Raw genomic sequence first — 24,477 nt, 5'->3', positions numbered from 1 at the left:
GAAAGAAATGGCAGAAGTTACAGAAGATGATCATAGAAAAAGTTATGGAAGTTAGAAGTTATAGAAGACAGAAATATTTCAAATGTCATTAGAAACGGGGATGGTGCCGGAAAATTGGTGTATTGCTCATGTGGTTCCATTGTTTAAAAAGGGTTCTAAGAGTAAACCTAGCAATAATCGCCTGTAAGTTTGACATCAATGGTGGGTAAATTACTGGAAAGTATTCTTAGAGATGGTATATATAATTATCTGGATAGACAGGGTCTGATTAGGAACATGGATTTGTGAGAGGAAGGTCATGTTTGACAAATCTTACTGAATTTTTTGACGAAGTTACTAGTAAAGTCGATGAGAGTAAAGCAGTGGATGTTGTCTATAATGACTTCAGTAAGGCCTTTGACAAGGTTCTGCATGGAAGGTTAGTTAGGAAGGTTCAATCGTTAGGTGTTAATATTGAAGTAGTAAAATGGATTCAACAGTGGCTAGATGGGAGATGCCAGACAGTAGTGGTGGATAACTGTTAGTTAAGTTGGAAGCCAGTGACGAGTGGTGTGCCTCAGGGATCTGTACTGGGTCCAATATTGTTTGTCATATACATTAATGATCTGGATGATGGGGTGGCAAATTGGATTAGTAAGTATGCAGATGATACTAAGATAGGTGGCATTGTGGATAATGAAGTAGGTTTTCAAAGCTTACAGAGAGATTTAGGCCAGTTAGAAGAGTAGGCTGAAAGATGGTAGATGGAGTTTAATGCTGATAAGTGTGAGGTGCTACATTTTGGTAGGACTAATCAGAATAGGACATTCATGGTAAGTGGTAGGGCATTGAGGAATGCTGTAGAACAGAGTGATCTAGGAATAATGGTGCATAGCTCCCTGAGGGTGGAAACTCATGTGGATAGGGTGGTGAAGAAAGCTTTTGGTATGCTGGCCTTTATAAATCAGAGCATTCAGTGTAGGAGTTGGGATGTAATGTTAAAATTGTGCAAGGTATTGGTGAGGCCAAATTTGGAGTATTGTGTACAGTTTTGGTCACCGAATTATAGGAAAGATGTCAACAAAATAGAGAGAGTGCAGAGAAGATTTACTAGAACATTACTGGGTTTCAGTACCTAAGTTACAGAGAAAGGTTGAACAAGTTAGGTCTTTATTCTTTGGAGCGTAGAAGATTGAGGGGGGACTTGATAGAGATATTTAAAATTATGAGGGGGATAGAGTTGACGTGGATAGGCTTTTTCCATTGAGAGTAAGGGAGATTCAAACAAGAGGACATGAGTTGAGAGTTAGGGGGCAAAAGTTTAGGGGTAACACGAGAGGAAACTTCTTTTCTCAGAGAGTGGTAGCTGTGTGGAACAAACTTCTAGTAGAAGTGGTAGAGGCAGGTTCGATACTGTCATTTAAAAAAAATTGGATAAGTATATGGACAGGAAAGGAATGGAGGGTTATGGGCTGAGTGCAGTTCAGTGGGTTTAGGTGAGAGTAAGTGTTCAGCACAGACCAGAAGGGCCAAGATGACCTGTTTCTGTGCTGTAATTGTTATATGGTTATAATTTACCAAAATTCTCTAGACTCTGGGCAGCTCCAGTCAGATTGGAAGGTGGCAAATGCCACACCACTGTTCAAAAAAGGATTTAAGCAAAAGGCAGGTAACTGTAGGCCAGTTAGTTTAATATCTGTAGTTGGGAAAAGCTTGAAGCTATCATTAAATAAGAAATAGTCAGGCATCTGGAAAGAAATGGATCCATGAAGCAGACACAGGATGGATTCAGCCAATACTGATCCTGCTTGACAAACTTATTGGAGTTCTTTGAGGATATAAAGAGCGCTGTGGATAGAGGGGATCAGATGGATGTTATTTATTTGTATTTCCAGAAGGTGTTCGATAAGGTGCCACATGAAAGACCAGAAGATCCAGTTGCCCGCAACTGTTCATGACCTACGTTAATGATCTGGAAGAGGGAACCGTGTGTAGTGTATCTGAGTTTGCTGATGATACTAAATTCAGTGAAAAAGCAAATTGTGCTGGAGATACAGAGAGTCTGCAGAGAGACATAGATAGGTTAAGTGAGTGGGCAAGGGGGTGGCAGATGGAATACAATGTTGGTAACTGTGAGGTCATTCACTTTGGAAGGAAGACATGGAAGAGCAGATTATTAAATGGTAAAGAAATGGTAAAAAATTTGCAGCATTCTGCTGTGCAGAGGGACTTGAGAGTGCTTGTGCATGAATCACAAAAGGTTGAGTTGCAAGTGCAGCAGACTATCAAGAAGGCCAATAGAATGTTTGCCTTTATTACTGAAGGGATTAAATTCAAGAGGCTGCAACTGTACAGGTTACTGGTGAGGCCACACCTGGAGTACTGAGTCTAGTCCTGGTCTGCTTATTTGAGGAAGGGTATACTGGCTTTGGAGGCGGTGCAAAGGAGGTTCACGAGGTTGATTCCAGAGATGAGGGGTTAGACTATGAGGAGAGATCGAGTCTCCTTATACTGTACTCACTGGAATTCAGAAGAATGAGATGAGATCTTATAGAAACAGATAAAATTATGAAAGGGATAGATAAGATGGAGGCAAGAAGGTGGTTTTCACTGGCAGATGAGACTAGAACTAGGGGACATAGCCTCAAGATTTGTGGCATTACATTTAGTACGGAGATAAGGAGGAACTGCTTTTCTAAAGAGTGGTGAATCTGTGGAATTCTCTGGCCAAAGAAGCAGTGGAGCCTATCTCAGTAAACATATCTAAGACAAGTTTCGATAGAATTTTGTGTAGTAGGGGAATTTAAGGGATATGGGGAAAAGGCAGGTAGGTGGAGATGAGTCCATGGACAGATCAACTATCATCTTATTGAATGCCAGAGCGGGTTCAATGGGCCAGATGGCATTACTCCTATTATTAAGTTCTTTGGTGGGGCCATAGGTTTTGGCCTGGAGAGACTAGTTGCCGAAGTTTATTTGAACTCTGGCTTTTTCCATGCACAGAAACAATTATTTGTTGAAATTTGAGAATGAATGGAGGGGTTTGCTAGTGCTGTCTTGACCCAAGAACACAGTGGACTTCGATGGTCTGTAGCCAACTATTTGACCCTTCTGCCCCCTGAGGTCCTTGCTGCCTCTGTGCTGTGGTCACCACCACTGTCATTATGGTGGGAAAAGCCACGCCATTGGTCTTAGATCATGGCTGCACTGTTCTCACTCCCCACTCAGAGCTGCCGCTCCTCAACTCAACAACAACACAGCATTTGACCGTACCTCGCCGAACCGGCTAAGAGGTGATGTTGCTATGTAAACCTAACCTCTCTTTTCACAGAACACCAGCCCTAAGTCCTTCCACTTTAATGCTTCTCCCTGGTCCTCCCAACCCCATGATTGCCTGAATGTAGTGGAGATAGTAACGTCAGTCCTCCCTCTAGGCACATCTGCTGAGGCAGGCGAGTTCTGTGCGTTAACCTGGGCTTGTATCTTCGCCGCCGGGAAGACCGCCAATATCTATATTGACTCTCGTTAAGCCTGTGGGGTAGTAGATGACTTCGGGACCCTGTGGAAAATAGGGGATTTATTACTTCATCTGGGAAGCCTATACAACACGCCAGTGTGATGGTGAACCTGCTACAGGCGGTGCAGCTGCCAAATAGTTCAGCAACAATCAAGTACGGTGCCCACACTGGTACCACAGATCCCGTAACATGGGGCAATGTGGCAGCTGATAAAGCAGCCAAGCAGCATGTAAAATTACACCTCCCACACGGCCCAGATGAAAAGACTATTGAAGCAACAAAAACCTTGGGGAGGCCATTCAAATACACCAGAAACATGTAGAGGCCGCTCTACCTCAACCGGGAGTGGAGAGTGGGGAGTGAGTGAGTGAAGGGTGGAGCTTTGAGGCTTTGGTTCGAGAGGTTTCGGCAGTTGGATTGTGCAATCAAGTCAATCAAGGTTTTAATAGCTCAGACTCAGCAGAAAGCAGCTGATTTGGGCAATCGAGGTCAGGTGATCAAGCAGTTTGATTGGGCAATCGAAAATTGAGAAGTTCAACCAAATAAAAAGAGGGGTAGCTGAAGCAGAGTGGCCAGTGGCGAGTGGCCTGTAAAGGAGTGGAGCTTTGAGGCTTTGGCTCAAGAGGTTTGGCTGGGTAAGTTTATTTCTTTAATTAACTTAGGAGTTGGTGATGGAGGCAGTAGATAGGGCAGTCCAGCCTCTGATTGTAGGATGTGGGAAGTCAGGGACAGCACAATTGTCTCTGATGTCTACACCTGCATCCAGCTGCAGCTCCTGTCAAACCGAATTAGGGAACTGGAGCCGGAGCTGGATGAACTTCAGATCATTCGGGAGGAAGAGGGAGCAATAGATCAGAGTTTCAGGGAGACAGTCACCCCTAAAAGTCGGGAGACAGGTAGCTAACTGGGTGACTGTCAGGAGGGGGAAGGGGAATAGGCAGAAAGAGCAGAGCACACCTGTGGCCGTACTCATCAACAAAAAGTTTACTGTTTTGGATACTGTTGGTGGGGACGATCTACCAGGGATAAGTTGTAGTGGTCATGTCTCTGGCACCGAGTCTGGACCCTCAGCTCAGAAGGGAAGGAGGGAAAAGAGGAAAGCTGTAGTGATAGGGGATTCGATAGTTAGGGGGACAGATAGGAGGTTCTGTGGGACAGATTGAGAATCTCGGATGGACTGTGCTATGGTCCGCGATATCTCTGATCAAGTTCTCTGTATTCTCAGGAGAGAAGGTGAGCAGCCAGATGTCATGGTCCACGTGGAGACCAATGACACATATATAGGAGTAGGGATGCGGTCCTGAAGGAGGAATATAGGAAGCTAGGAAAGAAGTTAAAAAGCAGGAACTCAAGGGTGGTAATCTCGAGATTGCTGCCTGTGCCATGAGACAGAGAGGATAGGAACAGGCAGATTAATTATTTTCATAGGACATATAACATAGAACATAGAATAGTACAGCACAGTACAGGCCCTTTGGCCCACAATGTTGTGCCGACCCTTAAACCCTGCATCCCATATATACCCCCCCATCCTAAATTGCTCCATATACCTGTCTAGTAGTCTCTTAAACTTCACTAGTGTATCTGCCTCCACCACTGACTCAGGAAGTACATTCCACGCACCAACCACTCTCTGAGTGAATAGCCTTCCTCTAATAACCCCCTTGAACTCCCCCCACCTTACTTTAAAGCTATGTCCTCTTGTACTGAGCAGTGGTGCCCTGGGAAAGAGGCACTGGCTGTCCACTCTATCTATTCCTCTTAATATCTTGTACACCTCTATCATGTCTCTTCTCATCCTCCTTCTCTCCGAAGAGTGAAGACCTAGCTCCCTTAATCTCTGATCATAATCCATACTCTCTAAATCAGGCAGCATCCTGGTAAATCTCCTCTGTACCCTTTCCAATGCTTCCACATCCTTTCTGTGGCGAGGCAATCACACTGTACTCCAAGTTTGGCCTAACCAGAGTTTTATAGAACTGCATCATTACCTCGCGACCCTTAAATTCTATCCCTCAACTTATGAAAGCTAGCAGCCCATAAGCTTTCTTAACTACCCTATCTACCTGTAAGGCATCTTTCAGGGATCTGTGTACATGTACCCCCAGATCCCTCTGCTCCTCCACACTCCCAAGTATCCTGCCATTTACTTTGTACTCTGCTTTGGAGTTTGTCCTTCCAAAATGTACCACCTCACACTTCTCCGGGTTGAATACCATTTGCCAATTCTCAGTCCACTTCTGCATCCTATCAATATCTCTCTGCAATCTTCGACAATCCTCTACACTATCCACAATACCACCAACCTTTGTGTCGACTGCAAACTTGCCAACCCACCCTTCTACCTCCACATCCAGGTTGTTAATAAAAATCACGAAAAGTAGAGGTCCCAGAACCGATCCTTGTGGGACACCACTAGTCACAACCCTCCAATCTGAATGTAGCCCCTCCACCATGACCCTTTGCTTTCTGCAGGCAAGCCAATTCTGAATCCACCTGGCCAAACTTCCCTGGATCCCAAGCCTTCTGACTTTCTGAATAAGCCTACCATGTGGTACCTTGTCAAATGCCTTACTGAAATCCATGTAGATCACATCCACTGCACTACCCTCATCTATATGCCTGGTCACCTCCTCAAAGAACTCTATCAGGCTTGTTAGACACAATCTGCCCTTCACAAAGCCATGCTGACTGTCCCTGATCAGACCACGATTCTCTAAATGCCCATAGATCCTATCTCTGAGAATCTTTTCCAACAGCTTTCCCACCACAGACGTAAGGCTGACTGGTCTGTAATTACCCAGACTATCCCTACTATCTTCTATGAACAAGGGGACAACATTTGCCTCTCTCCATTCCTCTGGTACCATTCCCATGGACAACGAGGACATAAAGATCCTAGCCAGAGTCTCAGCAATCTCTTCCCTTGCCTCATGGAGCTGCCTGGAGAATATTCTGTCAGGCCCCGGGGACTTATCAGTCCTAATGTATTTTAACAACTCCAACACCTCCTCTCCTTTAATATCAACATGCTCCTGAACATCAACCTCACTCATATTGTCCTCACCGTCATCAAGTTCCCTCTCAGTGGTGAATACCGAAGGGAAGTATTCATTGAGGACCTCGCTCACTTCCACAGCCTCCAGGCACATCTTCCCACTTTTATCCCTAATCGGTCCTACCTTTACTCCTGTCATCCTTTTGTTCTTCACATAATTGAAGAATGCTTTAGGGTTTTCCTTTACCCTACTCGCCAAGGCTTTCTTATGCCCCCTTCTTGCTCTCCTCAGTCCCTTCTTAATCTCCTTTCTTGCTACCCTATATTCCTCAATAGGCCCATTTGATCCTTGCTTCCTAAACCTCATCTCTTCCACCTGACTAGATTTTCCACCTCACTTGTCACCCATGGTTCCTTCACCCTACCATTCTTTATCTTCCTCACCGGGACAAATTTATCCCTAACATTCTGCACGAGATCTCCAAACGTCGACCACATGTCCATAGTACTGCTCCCTGCTAAAACATCATCCCAATTCACAATTTCTAGCCTTATAGCCTCATAATTTGCCCTTCCCCAATTAAAAATTTTCCTGTCCTCTCTGATTCTATCCTTTTGCATGATAATGCTAAAGGTCACAGAGTGGTGGTCACTGTCCCCCAGATGCTCACCCACTGAGAGATCTGTAACCTGACCCGGTTTGTTAACTGGTACTAGATCTAGTATGGCATTCCCGCTAGTCAGCCTGTCAACATACTGTGACAGGAATCCATCCTGGACACACTTAACAAACTCTGCCCCATCTAAACCATTGGAACTAATCAGGTGCCATTCAATATTAGGGAAGTTAAAGTCACCCGTGATAACAACCCTGTTATTTTAGCAACTTTCCAAAATCTGCCTCCCAATCTGCTCCTTGGTATCTCTGCTGCTACCAGGGGACCTATAAAATACCCCCAGTAGAGTAACTGCTCCATTCCTGTTTCTGACTTCCACCCATACTGACTCAAAAGAGGATCCTGCTACATTACCTACCTTTTCTGTAGCTGTAATAGTATCCCTGACCAGTAATGCCACCCTCCTCCCCTTTTCCCCCTTCTCTATCCCTTTTAAAACACTGAAATCCAGGAATATTGAGAATCCATTCCTGCCCTGGTGCCAGCCAGGTCTCCATAATGGCCACTACATCATCATTCCATGTGTACATGGAAGCTCTCAGTTCATCACCTTTGTTCCTGATGCTTCTTGCTTTGAAGTACACGCACTTTAGCCCTTCTACCTTACTACCTTTAAACCTTTTATTCTGCTTCTCTTTCCTCAAAGCCTCTTCATATGTTAGATCTGGCTTTACTCCATGCGCTATACTTGTATGACCTTTAACCTCTTCCACCTCACTATCTGGTCTAACATTCTGGTTCCCCTCCCCCTGCAAACCTAGTTTAAACCCCCTGGAGCAGCACTAGCCAACCTTCCGGCAAGGATGTTAGTCCACTTCCAGTTCAGCTGCAACCTATCCCATCGGAACAGGTCCCACCTTCTCTAGAACAAGGCCCAATTGTCCAGAAACATGAAGCCCTCCCTCCTGCACCAACTCCTTAGCCACGTATTCAGTTGCATTATCTTCCTGTTACAAGCCTCAGTAGCACGTGGCATGGGTAGCAATCCTGAGACTGCAGCCCTGGTGGTCCTGTCCTTCAACTTTGCACCCAACTCCCTAAACTCTCTTTGCAGGATCTCCTCCTTCTTCCTATGCATGTCATTGGTCCCTACATGGAACACGACATCTGGCTGCTCACCCACAGATCTACCCACAGAACCTCTTATCTGTCCCCCTAACTATCGAATCCCCTATCAATACTGCTCTCCTCTTTTCCCTCCTTCCCTTCTGAGCTGAGGGTACAGTCTTGGTGCCAGAGACGCAATCACTGCAACTTGTCCCTGGTAGGTCATCCCCAACAACAGTATCCAAAATGGTATAATTATTATTGATGAGAACGGCCCACAGGGGTGCTCTGCTCTTCCTGTCTAATCCGCTTCCCTGTCCTGACAATCACCCAGCTACCTGTCTCCTGACTTTTAGGGGTGATTATCCCCCGGAAACTCCAGTCTATTTCTGCTTCCGGAAGTTTAGGGGAGACATCAGGCGTAAGTTTTTTAACACAGAGTGTTGTGAGTGCCTGGAATACTTGACAGGGATGGTGGTGGAGGCTAAAACTTTCAGGGTATTTAAGAGCCTCTTGGACAGGCACATGGATGAAAGAAAAATAGAGGGTTACAGGGTAGTGTGGGTTTAGTATTGTGGCGGCTCATTTCCTAGCGTATGCGAACCGACTCACAATTAGATAGCCTACGGGGGTTTGCGAGCACAGAGCTTTGGAGCCTCTTCGCCATGGGGGGCCGGTTGACAGAGGCTTAAAAGTGAGGCTGAAGTTTTCGAATAAAGTTTTTCCTTCGACTGCAGTTACCGACTCCGTGTCGTAATTTTAGCGCTGCTTGTAGCACACCGCTACAATTGGTGACCCCGACGGTCCAAACGATTTTTGGACCAGAAATGACCGACGCCGCCTCTGTTCATGCGGTTTCGTTGAAACTGCCGGGTTTCTGGACACAGCGCCCGGACCTATGGTTCCAGCAAGCCGAAGCCCAATTCCACGTTCGCCGGATCACCTCAGAAGACACCCGCTACTACTACGTGGTGGGCTCCCTCGACCAGGACACAGCGGCCCAGGTCGCGGAGTTCGTACAGTCGCCCCCGGCAGACGGCAAGTACATGGAATTCAAAGCCCTGCTCCTCAGGACTTTCGGACTCTCACGGCGCGAGCGGGCTGCCCGTTTACTGCACCTGGATGGCTTGGGCGACAGACCTCCATCGGCTTTAATGAATGAGATGTTGTCTCTGGCCGAGGGACACACAGGCCTCATGTTTGAGCAGGCATTCCTGGAGCAGCTGCCCGAGGACATACGCCTGCTGCTGTCCGACGCGGATTTCAGTGACCCCCGGAAGGTGGCAGCCCGGGCGGACTTGCTGTGGAACGCCAAAAAGGTGAGCGGGGCGTCCATCGCACGGATCTCCCAGCCCCGCTCCCGGCAGCAAACCAGTCCAGGCCCGGCCGCAGAGCCCACTAACCCCCGGCCCAATGACCACTGGTGCTTCTACCACCAGCGGTGGGGCGCAGAAGCCCGCCGTTGCCGCCCGCCCTGCAAGTTCCCGGGAAACGCCAGGGCCAGCCGCCGCTGATGGCTACGGCGGTTGGCCATCGGGATAGCCTCCTGTATGTGTGGGATAGAAGGTCGGGACGCCGGTTTTTGGTCGATACTGGGGCTGAGATCAGCGTTTTACCTCCGACAAGTTACGACACTCGCAGCAGGGCACCGGGTCCCCCCCTGAGGGCCGTGAATGGCAGCACAGTAAGGACCTATGGCACCCGTCAGGTGCAGCTACTGTTCGGCCCCAGCCAGTTCACGTGGGACTTCACACTGGCCGCCGTAGCCCAACCGCTTCTGGGTGCGGATTTTTTGCGAGCTCACAGCCTGCTGGTTGACCTGCCCAGGAAGAGAATGGTACACGCCGAGACCTTTCAGACGTTCTCCCTGGGCGCGGCCCAGTTGCCAGCCCCTCACCTCGGCTCCATCACGCTGTCCGACAACGACTTCACCAGGGTCCTGGCGGAGTTCCCATCGGTTCTGGCACCGCAGTTCACAGCAGCCATGCCCAGGCACGGCGTACAGCACCACATCCCGACACAGGGACCACCCCTCCATGCCCGTGCTCGGCGGCTTCCCCCGGACAAGCTCCGACTGGCGAAGGAGGAGTTCCAGAGAATGGAGGAATTGGGGATCATCCGGCGGTCCGACAGCCCCTGGGCTTCCCCCCTGCACATGGTGCCCAAAGCGACGGGGGGCTGGAGACCGTGCGGCGACTACCGCAGGCTGAACGAGGCTACCACACCGGACCGCTACCCTGTGCCGCACATTCAGGACTTTGCGGCAAACCTGCACGGCGCCCGGATCTTCTCCAAGGTCGACCTTGTCCGAGGGTACCATCAAATCCCGATGCATCCTGACGACGTCCCCAAGACGGCTCTCATCACCCCGTTTGGCCTCTTCGAGTTCCTCCGCATGCCGTTCGGCCTGAAGAATGCCGCACAGACGTTCCAGCGGTTAATGGACGCGGTGGGACGGGACCTGGACTTTGCGTTCATCTATTTGGATGACATCCTCATAGCCAGCGGCAGTCGTCAGGAGCATCTGTCCCACCTCCGTCAACTCTGCGCCCGACTGAGTGAGTACGGTCTTACAATCAACCCTGCCAAATGCCAGTTCGGACTTGATACCATTGACTTCCTGGGCCACAGGATTACTAAAGACGGGGCAACCCCTCTGCCCGCTAAGGTAGATGCGGTCCGCCACTTCCCCCGACCCACCACGATCAAAGGCCTTCAGGAATTCGTAGGTATGGTCAATTTCTACCGCCGCTTCCTCCCTTCAGCTGCCCGGATCATGCGCCCCCTGTTCGCCCTGATGTCGGGTCCGAGCAAGGACATTACCTGGGACGAGGAGTCCGCCGCCGCTTTCGTTCAAACGAAGGAAGCTTTGGCTGACGCCGCAATGCTAGTACATCCCAGAATGGACACCCCTACCGCCCTCACAGTGGACGCATCAAACACGGCAGTCGGTGGGGTGCTGGAGCAGCTCATCGCAGGTCGCTGGCAACCCCTGGCGTTTTTCAGCAAACACCTGCGGCCACCCGAGCTCAAGTACAGTGCTTTTGACCGGGAACTGTTGGCGCTCTACCTGGCAATCCGGCATTTCAGGTACTTCCTAGAAGGTCGGCCCTTCACCGCGTTCACGGACCACAAACCGCTTACCTTTGCGTTTACGAAAGCGTCCGACCCCTGGTCGTCCCGCCAGCAGCGCCACCTGTCCTACATCTCTGAATACACGACGGATGTCCGGCACGTCTCGGGTAAGGACAATGTCGTGGCGGATGCGCTCTCTCGCCCTACCGTTCATGCCCTTTCCCAAGGGGTAGACTTTGAGGCACTGGCAGAGGCACAGCAGGTAGATGAGGAGATTCCGAGTTACAGGACTGCAGTCTCTGGTTTGCAGCTCCAGGACCTCCCCGTGGGCCCAGGTGAGAGGACCCTACTCTGTGACGTCGCCACCGGCCAGCCCTGTCCCGTCGTCCCGACAGCCTGGCGGCGACGTGTTTTCGACTCCATTCATAACTTGGCGCATCCCTCCATCCGGACAACTGTCCGGATGGTTTCCAGCAGGTTCGTTTGGCACGGACTCCGCAAACAGGTCAGTGAATGGGCCAGGACGTGCATGCACTGCCAGACGGCCAAGGTTCAGCGGCACACCAAAGCCCCACCGCAGCAGTTCCATCCCGCCCACCGGCGTTTCGACCACATTCATGTGGATATCGTGGGCCCCCTGCCAGTGTCGCGCGGAGCACGGCACCTTCTGACTATCGTGGACCGGTTCACAAGATGGCCAGAGGCGGTCCCGCTCACCGACACCACCTCCGAATCTTGCGCCCGAGCCCTGATCGCCACCTGGATATCTCGCTTTGGTGTACCAGCCCACATTACCTCCGACAGAGGCGCCCAGTTCACCTCCAGCCTGTGGTCAGCTATGGCCAGCCTTTTGGGGACTCAGCTGCACCACACAACTGCCTACCACCCACAGTCGAACGGGCTAGTGGAGCGTTTCCACCGTCACCTGAAGTCGGCCCTCATGGCCCGCCTGCGAGGAGCCAACTGGGCGGACGAGCTTCCCTGGGTCCTTCTCGGCATCCGCACAGCGCCCAAGGACGACCTGCACGCCTCGTCGGCCGAGTTGGTATACGGCGCGCCCCTGGCCGACCCCGGGGAGTTCCTACCAGCCCCAAGGGGGCAAGAGGAAGAACCCGCTGCAGTCCTGGGCAGACTTCGCGAGAAGCTCGGTAACCTGGCCCCCATACCCACTTCACAGCATGGGCGGCACCCGACCTGCGTACCCAAAGACCTACGGAACTGTAAGTTTGTGTTTGTACGAAGGGGCGGGCATCGGCCACCGCTGCAGCGGCCATACGAGGGGCCGTTTACGGTGCTCCGGAACAACGGGTCCACGTTCGTGCTGGACGTTGGGGGGAAGGAGGAGGTTTTCACGGTGGACCGCCTCAAGCCGGCCCATGTGGACCTGGCGCAACCGGCCGAGTTTCCGGCGCCTCGGCGCAGAGGCCGACCTCCCAAGCAGGTTCTGGCCCAGGCTGTGGACATTGGGGGGTGTATCGCCGGTTCTGGGGGGGGGTTATGTGGCGGCTCATTTCCTAGCGTATGCGAACCGACTCACAATTAGATAGCCTACGGGGGTTTGCGAGCACAGAGCTTTGGAGCCTCTTCGCCATGGGGGGCCGGTTGACAGAGGCTTAAAAGTGAGGCTGAAGTTTTCGAATAAAGTTTTTCCTTCGACTGCAGTTACCGACTCCGTGTCGTAATTTTAGCGCTGCTTGTAGCACACCGCTACAGTATTTCTTTTTTAAGGAATATATGGGTCGGCACAACATCAAGGGCTGTAGGGCCTGTACTGTGCTGTAGTATTCTAGTGTCCAGTGCCTAGAAACACTCATACAGGTGATGTGATTCTCCAGTTAGCCAGGGGATCTGAGCTCCCCGACACGAGACGGCCAGTGATCCAGAATACGATAAGAGGACTGTCTGGCTCTGCATTCCTTAGACCCTTCATTAAACCCCCTTTTCCCAGAGGAGAATTCATCAGTTTTGGAGTATGTTATAGAGACAGGGAAGTCTATACAGGTTGGAGATGTTTAGACAGACAGTAAGGTCTGTAAGGGTTGGAGGGGTTTACAGACAAAGGAGATTTATATGCATTACAGGGAGTTACACAGACAAGGAAGTTTATAGTGGTTGGAGTAAGTTTTTGAGACATGGAAATCTATAGGGGTTGCAGACAGTTACAGACACAGGGAGTTCTATTGAGGTTAGTGGGGTTTCCTGAGGCAGAGAGGTCTATATGGGTTGGAGGGGATTACTGAGTCAGGGAAGTCTGAAGTTTTTGAAGGGGGGTTTACAGAGACAGGGGATTCTATAGGGTTGGAGGGAGTTCCAGAGACAGGGGATTCTATAGGGTTGGAGGGAGTTCCAGAGACGGGGATTCCATAGGGTTGGAGGGAGTTCCAGAGACAGGGGATTCTATAGGGTTGGAGGGAGTTCCAGAGACGGGGATTCCATAGGGTTGGAGGGAGTTCCAGAGACAGGGAATTCTATAGGGTTGGAGGGAGTTCCAGAGACAGGGAATTCTATAGGGTTGGAGTGGCTTCCAGAGGCGGAGAATTCTATAGGTGCTGGAGGTGGTTACAAAGATGGGGAAGTCTATAGGAATAGAAGGGGTTTACAAAGACAAGAAGTCCTCTGGGGTGGTTCCACAGACAAGGAGGTTTATAGGAATTGGAGGGAGTTACAGAGACAAGGTACCCTAAAGGTTTTAGAGGGCATTGTAGAAAGAGGGGACACGAATGCACAGGCGCGTAACCTCAGAGCGCAGAAGGCTTGAAAAGAACACCACCATATCCAGCGGGCAGCGGAGTGAGAGGGTGCAGAGTGATCGGGCTTTGGCGGAAACGGGAAGAGGCTTCCTGCAACCAGTTAGTCTTATAGTAAAGGGGTAAGTTACAAGTTTATTTATTTCGTAATAACAGCAGCACTAGAGGTATGCATCTAGGATCAGCGTTGTGTCTGGAGTGCCAGATGTGGGGACCCTGGGAGACTCCCAGCCTCCCCCAGGATTACATCTGCATCAGGTGCATTGAGATGAGGCTCTTTAAGGACAGTGTTAGGGATCTGGAGCTGCAACTTGATGACCTTCAGCTAATTAGGGAAAGTGAGGAGGTGATTGATAATACCTGTAGAGAGATGGTGGACAGCACCTCTGTGACAGTCCCCCTCAGGAATCGATATATCGTTTTAGATACTGTTGGAGAGGTTGACCTGACAGAGGAAGACCACAATGAATGGGACTCTGGCACTCTGCCCAGTGCCGTGATCAAGAGAGCCTTGGGATTCTATAGTGAGGGGAACAGACAGGAGATCCTGCGAGCCGGACAAGGATATCTGGATGGTGTGTTGCCTCCCTGGTGCGAGGGTCTGAGATATCTCGGATTGGGTCCAGAGTATTCTCAGGGGAGAGACCAAGCAACCAGAAGTCTTGGTACATGTTGATACCAATAACATAGACAGAAAAAGAGAGGAGGTCCTGAAGGAAGATTACTGGGAGCTAGGAAGAAAATTGGAAAGACAGACCTCCAGAGTAATAATCTTTCAGGATTACTGCCTGAGCCACGCGCTAATGAAGATAAGAATAGCAGAATTAAGCAGATGAATGTGTGGCTGAGTAACTGGTGCAGGGGGCAGGGCTTCAAATTCTTGGATTACTGGGATCTATTTTGCGGGAGGCATGACTTATACAGAAATGATGGGTTACACCTGAACTCAAAGGGTACTAATATCCTGGTGGGATTGTTTAATATAGCTTTTAGGGAGGGTTTAAACTAAGTTGGCAGGGGGAAGGAAACCAATGTGTTCGGGTCGAGGAAGAGAAAAATAGAAATAAGTCAAAGATACTGTGCAGCAAAGATGGCAAGAAGGACAGGCAGGTGAGTAGACAGGGTAATTTGCTGTGTGACAGAAATATAGCAAAATCGGTAACAGATACTGATCTAAATGTACTATACTTAAATGTACACAGCACTAGAAGTAAAGTGGATAACCTAGTTGTACAGCTACAGGTTAAAGGATATGACATTGTGGCCATCACTGGGTCATGGCTAAATGATGGATGTGATTGGGAGCTGAATGTCCAAGGATACACAGTGTATAGGAAAGATAGGAAGGGAGGTAAAGGGGGTGGAGTGGCCCTGATGGTAAGCAACGATATCAAATCACTAGAAAGAATGGGGCGTAGGATCAGAAGAGGTAGAATCCTTATGGGTTGAGTTAAGAAATGGCAAGGGTAAAAAGACACTAATAGTAATTATATACAGGCCTCAAAACAGCAGCTGGGATGTGGACCACAAGTTACAGCTGGAAATAGAAGAAGCATGTCAGAAGGAAAATGTCAAGATAATTATGGGGGATTTTAATATGAAAGCGGATTGGGAAAAGCAGGTGGGCACTGGATCTCAGGAGAGGGAGTTTGTAGCATGCCTACAGGATGGCTTGTTGGAGCAGCTTGTCCATAATTGTAGAGAGTGGTGAATCTGTGGAATTCTCTGCCACAGGAAACAACTGAGGCCGATTCATTGGCTATATTTAAGAGGAAGTTAGATATGGCCCTTGTGGCTAAAGGGATCAGGGGGTATAGAGAGAAAGCAGGTACAGGGTTCTGAGTTGGATGATCAGCCATGATCATACTGAATGGTGGTGCAGGCTCAAAGGGCTGAATGGCCTACTCCTGCACCTATTTTCTATGTTTCTATGTTTCTATAAGCCCAACAGGGGATTAGCTGTTTTGGATTGGGTGCTGTGTAATGAACCTGAGGCAATTAGGGAGCTAGAGGTAATGGAACCCCTTAGAAGTAGTGATCATAATATGATTGAGTTCAGTTTCAAATTTGAAAAGGAGAAGCTGGTATCAGGTGTATCAATATTTCAGTGGAAGAAAGGAAATTATGGTGGTATGAGAGAGGAACTGGCCCAAATTGATTGGAATAATAAGCTAGATGGAGGGACGGCAGAGCAGGATTGGATGAAATCCCTACAAGAAATAAGGAAAGTACAGGATAAATATATTCCCAGAAAAAAGAAAATCATGAATGGAAAAATGGCACACACGTGGCTAACGAGAGAGGTTAAGGCTAAAATAAAAGCGAAAGAGACGGTGTACAAGGAAGCAAAAATTAGTGGGAAATCTGAGGACTGGACGACTTTTAAAAACTTACAGAAGGAAACTAAGAAAGTCATTAGGAAAGAAAAGATGAATTATGAAAGGAAGTTGGCAATTAACATAAAAAAGGATACTAAGAGATTTAAAATATATGAAGAGTAAAAGAGTGACAAAGGTAAATATAGGACAAATTGAAAATAATGCTGGAGAAATTATAATTGATAACAAAGAGATGGCAGAGGAACTAAATTAGTATTTTGCATCAGTCTTCACAGTGGAAGACATTAGCATCATACCTGATATTCCAAGATGGCGACGCAACGCAGATTGCAGCGGCCACTCCAGAGCAGATTATCTGTTATTTGTGAAGCGGGGTGCCATGCGCAATCGTAATCAGATGAAAAACGGACGTGGGAGCACGGAGGAACATCTGAAAATCTCCAGGAAGACCTTCTTCGTTGCTGCTGCTGCTGCTGTGAGGTCCGGGACTCTGCTGGGAAGAACAGGCCCACTGTCCTCGGGGTCACATTGCTGATGGCCATTGGCGGGGCTATCTTAATACGCTCGGCAGAGAATGGTGCTCGGAGAAGCTGTGCCGGAGGGGATGGTCGGAGGCTCAGAGGTTTGACGGACTGTCGACGGTCCGCTGCGATCAGGTCGCTTTGTGTGCTGCGTTTGTGAGGCTGAGTCGGGCGGTGCCGTGGAAGTCCATAGCGAGGGTATTCCCTTCTGCTGCCGCCGTGGGATGATGAGTCTATCGGGACCCTGGGGACTTGTGGAAACTGTGTGGTGGTTTCTTTCGAACTTATAGTCTTTTAACATCTTTGGACTATTTTTACTGTGCCCATGGTCAGTTTTTTTTAATCAATTATGCTATTGTTTGCACTGTTGTAACTATGTGGTTTTGTGCAGGTCTTGTAGTTTGTCTGGTGGGATTGGAGCTCCTTTCCGGGGAATGTGTTAAGATGGTAGCATGATATTAATATGCAGCAGCCTCTCCGGACTCTGGATTGGGGATTGTCAAACGTTATGTGGATTTTCTGGTGTAGTCTGTTCTGTCATGCGTTTTTGTGATATCATTCTGGAGGAACGTTGTCTCATTTTTTAACTGCATTGCATTTGTGGTTTCTAAATTACAATAAGCTGAGTCTGAATCTGAATAGAATTAGGTACAGTCAAGATTACTAGAGAGAAAATGCATGGGAAACTAAATGCACTAAGGATAGGTAAGTCTCCCAGACTGGATGAGGTGCACCCACAGGTTCTGAAGAAGGTGGCTTTGGAGATTGTGGAGGCATTGGAAGTGATCTTCCAGGAATCAATAGACTCTGGCATGGTTCCGGAGGACTGGAAGGTCGCAAATGTAGTTCCGCTGTTTAAGAAAGGAGGGACGCAGCAAAAAGAGAATCACAGACCTATTAGTCTGTCATCGGTAGTTGGAAAGTTATTGGAGTCAATTCTCAAGGATAAGGTTATGAAATACCTCGAGGTGCATGACAAGATAGGCCCAAGCCAGCATGGTTTCATTTTCATTTTTAGAATATTTTTACTGGTACATAATCTTCTACAGCTATAGAATGATACAAAACTTCAACAAATTAATATGTATACAATTAATAGAGCTGAAGAAAAAAAAAAGCTGATCGTAATATATAAAAATGGGAATTAAAAGTGTTACGTATTCAGGCAACAATAAATATATGAGTTCGGCAAGGGTTTCTTATAATAAAACAACACGTTTATTAAACACAGAAAACAAACTCCCCAAAAGTAAACAAACACTACCGTAACCGGAAACAGCTGCTGAGCGGCTGTTCAAACAGTTCGTAAAGTGATATTCCAAAACAGTTCTTAAAGTGATATTGCCAAAAGTTCGATATGCTCACAGTCCATTTAAAAGGAGAGACTTTACAGGACGATTTACGTTCTCTTTCACGTCGCTTGCTTCGATTCCCGACGTCGAAATTCCCACGAAGAATTTACGAAACAGAACGGCTTAAAGGCACTGACCTTTCCTTCTCCACTACCTTCAATCCTTTCTAGGTAAACCTAGGGATTAACACGAAGATAGTCAACGAAATCCTTCCAAATAAGGATCAAACAAAGGTCGCCCCCGTTTCACCGTAGAAAGCGATTCTCCTCGATCTTTAACTTCCAACCTTGAATCTTCACTCTCCTTTAATTCTCAAACTAACAGAATCATAAAGAACCTGTTGGCATTAACCTTTTAAACTTTAGGCATTAAATAAAAACTTCATCCTTCAACTAAACTGCGTCATCACTTCAAACACGCAGTGGCATGAAGTCAACTTGGCAAATCCAGCCACGAACTGCCCCTCCTCACAGGGTGGGGTCTACCTTTTATAACCTGTAAAAAACCCATCACATGATCTCTACTGGCGGGAAAATGACGTCATTCCACCATCACAAGACCATCACCTCAAGTCCAGTACAGCTTCAACCCCAGTCACATGACAAGGGCACCACTGTCATGTGTCACGAGTACGTAACAAAAGAAAATATATGTATAGGAAAAAGAAGGGAAAAAAAACCTGTCTAAGAAAAAAAAAACCCTATAACTACAAAAAAAGAGGAAAAAGAACCATTAGGAATCTACCCTCCAGAGCAATACGTTTAACCATCATCTAAATATACAAAGAGAAAGAGTCATCAACTGCCAATTCATATTTAAAAAAAATAAAATTGGAAGGAAACCATATAGAATAATTCAAATTCAATGGTAATATTTGGCGAAAGAACCCCATTTCCCTCAAAATCGAATCAGGATTCAAAAGTTCTACTTCTAATTTTTTTCCAAACTGAGATATAACATTACTTGAGAAAACCTTTCAATTGATGTAGGGGAAGAGATACCTTTCCATTTTAACAGAAAAGCCCTTCTTGCCAATAATGTAACAAATGCAATTACATGTTGATCTGAAGATGAAATACCCTGAATATGATGTGGAACTATTCCAAATAGAACAGTCAGTCTATTAGGTTGTAAACTAATTTTCAGAGCTTTAGAAATTGTAGAAAATAAAGATTTCCAAAATAATTTTAACAAAGAACATGACCAGAACATAACACGACAAAGTTGCTATTTCAGTTTTACATCTATCACAGTAGTTGCCTATACTAGGAAATAGTTTTCAAAAATCTACCATTAATATTGGCTATAATATCCTCCTCGTTAAAAGGAATATTAGAATCAATAAAAATAGAGACTCTTCTAGTTTTACTTTGGAAATTTGCATGAAACTGAAGATCCTTCCAGAATTTAAAAAATTGATTTTTACCTGATATACGTCTCTTGAGTAAAGATTATATTAGGCTGGAGTCGATTTATAACTTGAAATGTTTTCTCGCTTAATAGGATGATTCCAACCACGAACATTCCAAGTTAAAACATTTAACTGTTTAGATATTATCATGAAACTTTGTATCTAAAAAAGAGTAATTAGATGCATGTCAGGATAAGGTGGTCGAAAATGGCAGAGATGAACAACAATAAAAATAATTAGCGTATGTTCCAGGATTCCATAATGGGGATAAGAAAAGAAGGAAAAACCCACCCAAACTACAAAGCCCAGAAACAAGTCGATATCAATTGACGCAATCCCCAAGGAAAGCATAGATGCAGATACAGCTCCGCCCACCTAAGTAATAAAAAACATTTTTAAAAAGTCATCTCTGTCTCCCTCTACTGAACATAAATCTCATTACAATCGAAGTATATCTCAATATAATTAACTTGGAAGGATAGTGGTCTTTTTTTGTAAAACAAGACAACCTTCAATTTGAGAGTAACCTTCATAATATTCTTGAAATATTTGCACAAAAGAAAAACAATCGCCATCTTTAAATTGTCCAATCTATCTTTAAAACACAAGGAAATCCAAATAATTACTTAAAAGATCTTCACTAAAGGATACGGAATTTAAAAAAAGCAATTAATTCATTTAAATGCTGCAGAAAAAAAATTCTAGATGGTTCAAACTTAACTACAGCCTATCAACAGTTCTCCCACTAAATCTTCTGAGGTTAAAACCATCCAAACCAGTCTTTTTCAGAGATAAAAAAATGCATTTTAAGGTAAAGACTTTCTGTAACCATAAAATCTTCCAATCTTATCAGTCTTTACACTGCGAGACACTTCACTCAAGCCATTTCAAAGTTTCAATCGGAAAAGGGAGATATTAAAGGCGGACAGCAAGCTACTAAGTCTTACATGTCCTTAAGCGGGAGATGGAGTCCAGCATTGTTTCATAAAGGGAAGATCCTGCCTCACCAACCTATTGGAATTTTTTGAGGTAATCTCAAATAAAATTGACAAGGGAGAGTCTGTGGATGTTGTCTGTTTGGATTTTCAAAAAGGCCTTCGATAAGGTGTCACATAAGAGGCTGCTTAATAAACTGCAACCCCATGGAATTACAGGCAAGATATTGGAATGGGTGAAGCATTGGCTGATCACAGAAAGCAAAGGGTGGAAATAAAGGGATCCTACTCTGGCTGGTTGCTGGTTACTAGTGGTGTTCCGCAGGGTTCAGTGTTGGGGCTGCTTCTTTTTACACTGTATATGGATGACTTAGATTATGGATTAAATGGTTTTGTGGCTAAGTTTGTGGATGACACCAAGATATGTGGAGGAGCAGGAAGTGTTTATGAAATGGAAAGGTTGCAGAGAGATTGGTCAGTTTATGAGAGTGGGCAAAGGAATGGCAGATGAGATACAATGTTGAGAAATGTACAGAGAAAATTCAAAATCGGAAGTGCAAAGGGAATTGGGGATCCTCGTGCAGGATATGCTAAAGGTTAAACACCAGGTTGGATCGGCAGTAAGGAAAGAGAATGCTATGTTGACATTCATTTCAAGAGGAATAGTGTATACGAGTAAGGAGGTGTTGATGAGGCTCTATGGGGCACTGGTGAGACCTCATTTGGAATACAGTGTGTAGTTTTGGGCCCCTTATCTTAGAAGGGATGTTCTGATGTTGGAGAGAGTTCAGAGAAGATTTACGAGGATGATTGCTGGAACGCAGGGACTTACATATGAGGAGTGTTTGTCAGCTCTTAGACTGTATTCATTAGAGTATAGAAGAATGAGAGGGGATCTCATAGAAACATTTTGAATGTTGAAAGGGTTGGACAGAGTAAATGTGGAAAGGCTGTTTCCCTTGGTGGGTTAATCCAGGACAAGAGGCCACAGTCTTAGAATTAGAGGGTACCCATTTAAAACAGAGATGAGAAAATATTTTTTTTTTTGCCAGAGTGTTGTGGATATATGGCTACAGCCAGGACAAGAGGATATAGCTGTGGAGACCTGATCATTGAGGGTGTTTAAGGAGGAGATTGATAGGTATCTAATTAGTCAGGGTATCAAGGGATATGGGGTAATAGCCGGAAATTGGAACTAGATGGGAGAATAGTTTAGCTCATGGTGGAGTGGTGGAGCTGAATGGCCTACTTCTGCTCCTTTTTCTTGTGATCAGAAATCTTATAGGGTGTGGAAACTGACAGGGAGATCTACTGGGGTTGGAGGGAGTTATTGTGTCACAGAGGTCTATTGGGATTGAAGGGGGTTACAGGCATATGGAGGACTTAAGGGGTTGGAGGGAATTACAGAATTGGGGAGGTCTATTGGAGTTATAGACTGTTATGGACAGAGGAATGTCGATAGGGTCGGTATTGTAGATGGTTACTGAGACAGGGAGGTCATTGGAGGTTGTAGACTGTTATTGAGATAGGGTTGTCTATAGAGATAGGAGGTGCTTACAAGGACAGGAAGGTCTATAGGGGTTGGAGAGGTTCCATGGACGAGGGGGTTTATAGGGTTTGGAGGGTGTTACCGATAGGGAGCTCTAAAGAGGTTGTAGGCTGTTACAGAGACAAGGAGGTTTAAAGGGGTTGATGGGATTTATAGAGAAAGGGAAATCCAAAGAGTCCAGAGACTCACAGACTCTCAGTCTATAGCGATTGAAGGGATGTTACAGAGAGGGGAGGTCTATAGAGTTGGAGTGGTTTACAGGGAAAGGGTGGTCTGTACGATGGGATTACAGAGAGGAAGGTGTAAAGGGTTCAAATGGAGTTCTAGAAACAGAGGATGGAGAGGTTTGCCGAGACTATGGTCTATATGGTCTGGTGGGGTTCCAGAGACAGGGAGGGTTATAGGATCTGGAAACTATCTCAGAGACAGGAAGGCCTATGGAGCTTGGAGGGGGATGCAGAGACAGGAAGGTCTTTTGGGGTTGAAGGCTGTTACAGAAACAGGGAGGTAGAAAAGGTTGGAGGCTGTTCAGAGACAGTGAGGTCTATTGGGTCTGGAGGAGTTTCCAGAGATAGGAAGGTCCATGGTGGTTGAAGGCACTTACAGAGACAGGTGTTTCTATATGGTTTGGAAGTGGTTACAGAGACAGGGAGTTCTATATGATCTGGAGGTTGTTTCAGATACAGGGAGGTCTTTTGGTGTTGGAGGGGTATGTAGAGATATGGAGGTCAATAGTGGTCTGATGGGATTAGAGAGACAGGGAATTTCTACAGAAGTTGGAGGGGGTGACAGAAACAGGGAGGTCTAAAAGGGTTGGAGGAGGCAACAGAGACTGGGATTCCTATAAATGTTGGGATCCCAGCCACAAGCCTCCTCCAACCCCTTTAGAGAAAGGGAGGTCTGAAAGTGCTGGATGGGTTATAGATAAAGGGAAGTCAGAATCTGACTGAATCTGAATCTGGAGATTTTCAGAAACATAAAGGCCTATAGGGGTTGGAGTGGGGTTAAAGAGGAGGTCTAAAGGAGATTATAGAGAGGGAGGTCTAAAGGAGATTACAGAGGGGGAGGTCTAAAGGAGATTACAGAGGGGGAGGTCTAAAGGAGATTACAGAGGGGGAGGTCTAAAGGAGATTACAGAGGGGGAGGTCTAAAGGAGATTACAGAGGGGGAGGTCTAAAGGAGATTACAGAGAGGGAGGTCTAAAGGAGATTATAGAGAGGGAGGTCTAAAGGAGATTACAGAGGGGGAGGTCTAAAGGAGATTACAGAGAGGGAGGTCTAAATGGTTTGTTTGGGGTTATTGGGACAAGGAGGTCTCAGGTCTGAGGACTGTCACTGAGCTAGGATTATCTATAGGAGTTGGAGGGGTGTCACAGACAAGGAGTTCTATAGAGGAGGGGGTTACAGACGCATGGAGTTACATAGGGTCTAGAGGCTGTTACAGAGACAGGGGAGGGTCTGTCGGATCTAGGGACTGTTACTGAAATGGGGGTTGGAGTGAGTTTACAGAGAGGAAAGTCTAAAGGGGATGTAGGGACAGAGACGACTCTTGAGTCTGGAAATGGACAGGGAGGTCTATAGATTTTGGAGGGGACATTCTGTAGGGATTGGAAGGAGTTACATAGAGGTCTAAAGGGGTTTGGAGGGTGTTACAGAGCCAGTGGTGTCAATAGGATTTGGAGCAGGTTACAGACACAGCAAGGTATGTCGGGTCTGCAGTCAGTTACACAGACAGGGAGGTTTAAAGGGCTCGGAGATGGTGACAGAGAAAGGGAGGTCTTTCGGGGTTGGAGTGGGGCTACAGGGATGTCTCTTGGGTCTGGAAATGGTCACAGAAACAGGAAGTTCTATAGAGGTTGGAGGGGTGTTCAGAGCTGGAAGCATAGGGGTTGGAGGACCCCTGTTACAGTGACAGGAGGGTCTATAGTGTTTGGATGGGTTTTGCAGAGTCTGGGATGTCTACAGGGGTTGGAGTATGTTGGAGAGCCAGGGAGGCCTATAAGGTTTGGTGGGGTTTACAGTGACAAGGAGATCTAAAGTTGTTGAATGGCTTTACAGAAACAGGAAATTCTATTAGGATTGGAGCAGATTACAGAGACAGGGAGGTCTACAATTGTTGGTGTTACAGAGACAAGGAAGTCTATATGATTTGGAGGGGGTTATAAAGATGGAGGACAAAAGGGTCTGGAGGCTGTTACAGAGACAGGGAGGTCTCTAAGGCTTGGAGGGGTTACAAAGACAGGGAGATCAATAGATTTTGGATTGAGTTGCAGAGACAGGGATGTCTATGGTCTGGAGAGGGTTATTCAAACAGGGTGGTCTATGGTCGG

The 24,477-nt window shown here is 46.8% G+C and overlaps 1 protein-coding gene across 1 annotated transcript in view; it reads left to right on the top strand.

Moving 5' to 3' along the window:
* The first annotated feature begins 20,603 nt into the window (after positions 1-20,603).
* LOC132395788 (SLAM family member 5-like) overlaps positions 20,604-24,477 on the top strand; it is a 63,887-nt gene continuing 60,013 nt past the window's right edge. Inside the window, exon 1 of the mRNA XM_059972827.1 lies at positions 20,604-20,693. The gene's annotated coding sequence lies outside the window, so the exon portion shown is untranslated. The remainder of the gene's footprint in view (positions 20,694-24,477) is intronic.

This window comes from Hypanus sabinus, chromosome 6 (assembly GCF_030144855.1).
Source record: "Hypanus sabinus isolate sHypSab1 chromosome 6, sHypSab1.hap1, whole genome shotgun sequence".
In the NCBI taxonomy this organism is placed as follows: Eukaryota; Metazoa; Chordata; class Chondrichthyes; order Myliobatiformes; family Dasyatidae; genus Hypanus; species Hypanus sabinus.
Note: the sequence above shows the minus strand (reverse complement) of the source record. Positions and strands in the feature narration are given on the sequence as shown.